This window comes from Papio anubis, chromosome 5 (assembly GCF_008728515.1).
Source record: "Papio anubis isolate 15944 chromosome 5, Panubis1.0, whole genome shotgun sequence".
In the NCBI taxonomy this organism is placed as follows: Eukaryota; Metazoa; Chordata; class Mammalia; order Primates; family Cercopithecidae; genus Papio; species Papio anubis.
In genome coordinates, this window is record NC_044980.1 from 155576583 (window position 1) to 155582377 (window position 5795).

The 5795-nt window shown below is 37.1% G+C and overlaps 1 long non-coding RNA gene across 1 annotated transcript; it reads right to left on the reverse strand.

Moving 5' to 3' along the window:
- Positions 1-2285: 2285 nt before the first annotated feature.
- On the reverse strand, positions 2286-4528 carry LOC103885559. Its single transcript, XR_648699.4, has 4 exons — positions 4330-4528; positions 4134-4220; positions 2933-3100; positions 2286-2321 (listed from the first exon to the last, which is right to left on the reverse strand). It is a non-coding gene; the product is annotated as an uncharacterized LOC103885559 (long non-coding RNA).
- Between the last annotated feature and the right edge of the window lie 1267 nt (positions 4529-5795).

Consider the following 5795-nt stretch of genomic DNA (forward strand, 5'->3'; position numbering starts at 1 on the left):
CGTGATCTTTGTCAACATTTGAGTCAGAACTTTTGGTATGGAATTATAACTTCCATTGGTTTTCTCTCATTGTGTTTCTCAGAAATGCAACTTTTCAGAAAATACGAACTAAACACAACTGGGATGTTGTGGATGACACACCTAGCTTGCTATTAAAAATTGTTTTCTTTCACTATGAAAACGCAAGTTCCAAGAGTTTTAAACACAGGGCTAGAAACAATTATAATCTCCACTCCCAACCTTTGCTTTCTTTCTCTGTGATATTTTGCACAGTATTCTTATAGTTGTCATTAGCATCAGTATTTTCATTGGTTGTGAATTGAGCTGTAGAGCACACTCACAATGAAGCCAAGGGAACGTAATGCCAATTTTTGTTCTGTGATCAATTTGAAATGGCTTGCCGTTTGGGTCCTGACTGAGACAGATTAACAACATCTTACCACAAAATGCTATTGATCAATCTACTGTTTAAAAACAATTACCATGGAAACGTGTTATTTCTGATACCTCATCTCCCTTTATTTAACTTTATAGTCTAACATTATTTTCATAAATAGACACCCTTTTCCAGCAATGTCAAAGCACACAATACTACAGGGACTTTATTAAAATGCATTTAACGGTGGTAAACATGCCAACAGAACACTTAGTTTCATAAAGAAAAAAACATGAAAAGAAAAAAAGAATAAAATCCGGACCTAATTTCCATACACAAATATCATCTCAGAGATTGTTTTTTTCAGTTTGTATAGATTATGTCATGAGAAATATATCAAAACTATTATTTGATAGGTAAAAAAGAAATCTGGTTGTATCTTATTCACCTTAATCTATATAGCAAGAATTTTTAACATGGGAAGCTTGAGTCACCCAGGAGACCATCTATGGAATTCAGGAGGTCCAGGAATTTGAGTGAATACAATTAGATCCCCTTTTCCCACTAACCTGTAAGTGGTTTAGCCTTTCCTTAAGCTATGAATGTAGGCAACAGACCATAGTGCTGTTAAAATCTGTGGTTCTCATCAGGAGAAATCAGAATTTTCATATTACTAATACATTAAAGTTGTGCAAATAGTTCAATATATTATTTATGTCCACCACTATATCAAAATTATACTAATAATTAGGTAATCATAGATTCAATTATTAAATGTGTTGAAGAAGTGTATATATTACCATGTCACAAGTTTGTTTTACTATATTTTGTGAAATGTTTTTAAATATAGGTTTTTTTTAATCTTAGGTGTTTTGTGCCCTCAATAACTTAATTTAGAAAGAGGGTCTACAGGTTTCACCAGGTGCCAAAGGGGTCTATGGGACAAGTATTCTTAATAACCTCTGCTCACCGGAAATACATTTACTAGCAGAAAATTCTTGTTGAACATCTTAAGATAGAAAAAATTTAGCATCACATCTAGCAGAATGAAATTTGATGAGTCACTGACTGAAAACTTTGTGTGGGCAGCCTTAAGGAAAACTAAAATAAGCAATATCTGAGGCCGCTCTCTTTCTCCTCCCTCTGAGGTAAATACCCTTATTCTGCCTTGTGCTGAAGTTATCCAGTGTGTTCTCAGAAAGCAAGTGGTTTCCTCTCCTTTTCTGGCAGTTCTCAAATGTTGAGAGTTTTGTCTATATTCTATTAAACAAGGTCTGTGCTAAAAGGAACTGGTAAGTGTATTAATTATCAATGCCTCATTGTAAAATGTGAGAAAAAATAGAGAAGACGCTATCTAAAATCTTGAGTCTAGAAACTCAAGTATCTCTACTTACCCGATTTTCAAAAATTCTAGAAAGGGTCAAGTTCACAAATTTCTCCAATTGGGCTACATTTTAGAGCCTAATTTTCAGGTTTCAGGATCTAATAACCCTTCAGGGGTTTCATCAGACCCCAACAAAATTACCTTCCACCTCTACCATACAACCAAAGATATTTTAGGTTTAATTTTTCTCCTCCTCCTTCTAATAGATCACCCAGATCAAAAGGAGCAGGTATCAAGTATGCACAAATGATGCTCAAAACACTTTGCTCAACCACATCTCCATAGGAAACAGCAGTGATAAATTTTTAGTAATAGTGAAAGTTTGACTAAGCCATACTAATATTTAGGGTTGGTTAATTTCATGCCAGCCACCGTGGTCATACGGTTAACCCAGCACTGAAGTAAACTTAGATTTTGTCCATAATCTAGGCCATTATGTTATAAAAGAAAAAGGTTTAATTGACTCACAGTTCAGCATGACTCAGGAGGTCTCAGGAAACTTAATAGTGGCAGAGGGGGAAGCAAACACATCCTTCTTCCCATGGCAGCAGCAAGAAATGCCTAGCAAAAAGGAGGAAAAACCCCTTATAAAACCATCAGATCTCATGAAAACTATCTATCACAAGAACAGGATGGGGGAAACTGCCCCCATGATCCATTTATTTCCACCTGGTCCCTCCCACAACACGTGGGGATTATGGGAACTACAATTCAAGATGAGCTTTGGGTGGGGACACAGCCAAACCCTATTAAGTTGGATTAAGTGTCTTAGTTGATTCCTGCTGTTACAATAAAATACCATAGACTGGGTAATTTATAAGTGGTAGAAATTTATTTTTCATAGTTCTAGAGATGGAGAAGTCTAAGACTGTGGTACCAGCAAATTCACTGGCCAGTGAGGGCTGTGTGGTGCCTTCTCTGTGTCCTCACATGGCACAAGGGCAAAAGGGACAAATTTGTTCCCTCCAGTCCTTTTTTAAGGGCACTAATCCCATCCAGCCTCATGGCCTAATCACCTCCTATGGACCCCACCGTTTAATACTATCACCTTGGAGGTTAAGGTTGCACGTATAAATTCAAACACACATTCAAACCACAGCACGAGGGAAATGAAGTCATCTCCTTTGCTGAATTTGAACATAATAAAAATCACAAGAAATGTTTCTTCTTACCTCTGAAAGACTCTCTGAAAGACGTGTGGACCAGTATTCCAAAGTCCAGATGTTTTCCAAAGCTTAATGTATCTGTATATGTCTTCAATATAATTTAGTTGATCCCATTTCATGTTCCTTTTCATAGATTTGGATATATGAATTGACATATATTCACTCCTGGTGAGGCTAGCAGCATATGATATAAAATATCACAAAATAGCAAATGGTTAAGCCAAGTTCTTTTTTCTTTCTCCATTCCTCTATAATCTAGGGCACCCAGTTGATGGGGCAAAAGGAAAATTTTAAGATGAAGTTTTAAGTTGAAATTGGATAGGTTAAAAAAAAATGTATTCACATTTTTCTGCCTACCTCAAGGGAAATGTACTAACTGAGGATCACATTGAAATGGAGGTGTGTTCAGACACTTCCTGAGTTTTTATATTTAACTTCCTTTAGACTCAGAGCAAGAACACAGGGAGCCCACCTCCATTTCACATCCTGTTAGCACATTTCATAGGGAAGGGAAGAGATGATTGAATAGTTAGAATCTGTACAATTCTAGTTATGTGGGATGCTGAAATAAGATTAGCAAGAATTGAAATGCTGAAAAGCAAACAATATCCACAGAAATGGGGTTAAGGAAAGTCTTGGCATTATTTAAGAGTATACATCTCTTTCTAACTAGCATATTATAAAAAGAATATTTAAGTTTAGTACATACTACAGAGCAAACTGAGGCTGTCTCTCTTTTGTTAAGGTATAGATCTTTAACCTTTTTTGAACTGAAGAACTTCAAGGGTGAAAAACAAGCACCCCTGAAGTGTGAGGGTTCACACATGTTCTAGTATAATGAGCAATTAGTAACTGCAATGTCATCTGTAGGAGAAACATGTCACTATTCCATTTAGACATGTTCAGGGCCCCTCTGCTTGCAGATCACCTCACTTGGAAGTGTTAAATACATCCAGTATTAACATATGATAAAGGAAAACATGGATTAGATAAACCCAAACGTTTTAATAGATATATAAACACTGATGTGAACAGTATCATCTTTGAACAATACAATTAATATGACTGACTTCTATAAAAAATTTATTCACTTGGCTCTTTGACATAGTACCTGCTTTTACCCTCCTCAAATATTATTGAACTGCCAAGTTGTATTTGGCTAAAAGCTTTGGGCTATTTAAATGAAATTACACTTAAAAGTACTTACAAGGTCAGAGGACATCTTCTCAGATTTTGGCAAGATCTTTGCCATTTGCTCAATTAAGTCACTGATGATCTGAAAGCAATTCTTGTGCTGGGGAGAGAAAGTTACATAATGTCCATCTACGTGACAAGCATCTGAATGGGTATTCACTGTGTCTGAGAATCTAGAAAGTCAAAGTTATGATGAATGCAGGGCTTACCTGGTGAGATGGGGGTGGTGGCTTAAGAATTCAACAACTTTAGGTTAGCTGAATCCACAGGTAGATCAGATATTAAAATAACACAGTACTCTCAGCTTTCACAAGAGCAGAGTCAGGACTGGACTCGGTGGCTCATGCCTGTAATTCCAGAAATTTGGGAGGCCAAGGTGGGTAAATCACTTAAGGCCTCTAGTTTGAGACCAGTCTGGCCAACATAGAGAAAGCCCGTCTTTAGTAAAAATACAAGAATTTAGTCGGGTGAGGTGGAACAGGCCTGTAATCCTAGATACTTGGGAGGCTGAGGCAGGAGAATCACTTGAATCTGGGAGGTAGAGGTTGCAGTGAGCCAAGACTGTGCTATTGCACTCCAGCCTGGGTGACACAGTGGGACTCTGTTTCAAGAAAAAGAAAAAAAGAAAGTAGAATTGAGTCTGAGAGTTGATGCCTTCTTATATTTTGCACGTTGGTTGCTTGCTTGCTGCACCCAGCCCTGCAGGAATTTTAAGCGTTTTGATACTTTCAGTCACATTTGATGTTAGGGTGGATATGATACAGGAAGGCAGTATTTTCCTAAGTGTAGCTTAAGGTCCATTGAAATCAAGAGTATCTGAAAAACTGGGATTTCTATACTCTCTCTTTTAATCAGAGAATGAGGCTTGACAATCTGCATTTATGCCATGTATTTTGGGTGATTCCAATGCATTTTAGAGTAGACTTTCCAGTATTTTCTGTATAATTGGATGATTGACTGAGCGAATCAACGGAATGTAAGTGGAGACTTAGGCAGTTGTTTAAAAATGATCTTGTACTGGTCGGGTGCGGTGGCTCACACCTGTAATCCCAGCACTTTGGGAGGCCGAGGCGGGCAGATCACAAGGTCAGGAGATCAAGGCTCTCCTGGCTAACATGGTGAAATCCCATCTCTACTAAAAATACAAAAAATTAGCTGGGCGTGGTGGCGGGCACCTGTGGTCCCAGCTACTCAGGAGGCTGAGGCAGGAGGACGGCGTGAAGCCAGGAGACAGAGCTTGCAGTGAGCCGAGATTGTACCACTGCACTCCAGCCTAGGCAACAGAGAGAGACTCCGTCACACACACACACACACAAAATAAAATAAAATAAAAATATAAATAAATAAATAAATAAATTATCTTGTACTCCACATTTTTCTTGAACTAAAAAAGAAATTAACTGGAAAGAAGAATATCTGCATATGAATTTACTCATTCATGTAACTTACCATGTTGCTTTTTCTAATAGAATATATTCTAATAACTTCAAATAATTTTATATAGAAACATTGAATTTATTCTGAAGTATTTAATGGTAGGTAACTACAAATACTATTTTCATAGGCAGGTAAAAACAAATAATTGAGTTTCTTAAACGTTTCTGAATTTACATTTCTTAATTTTTGGTCCCTAATATTTTACCAACCCATTCATCCAGAATGATACTAAATTAGC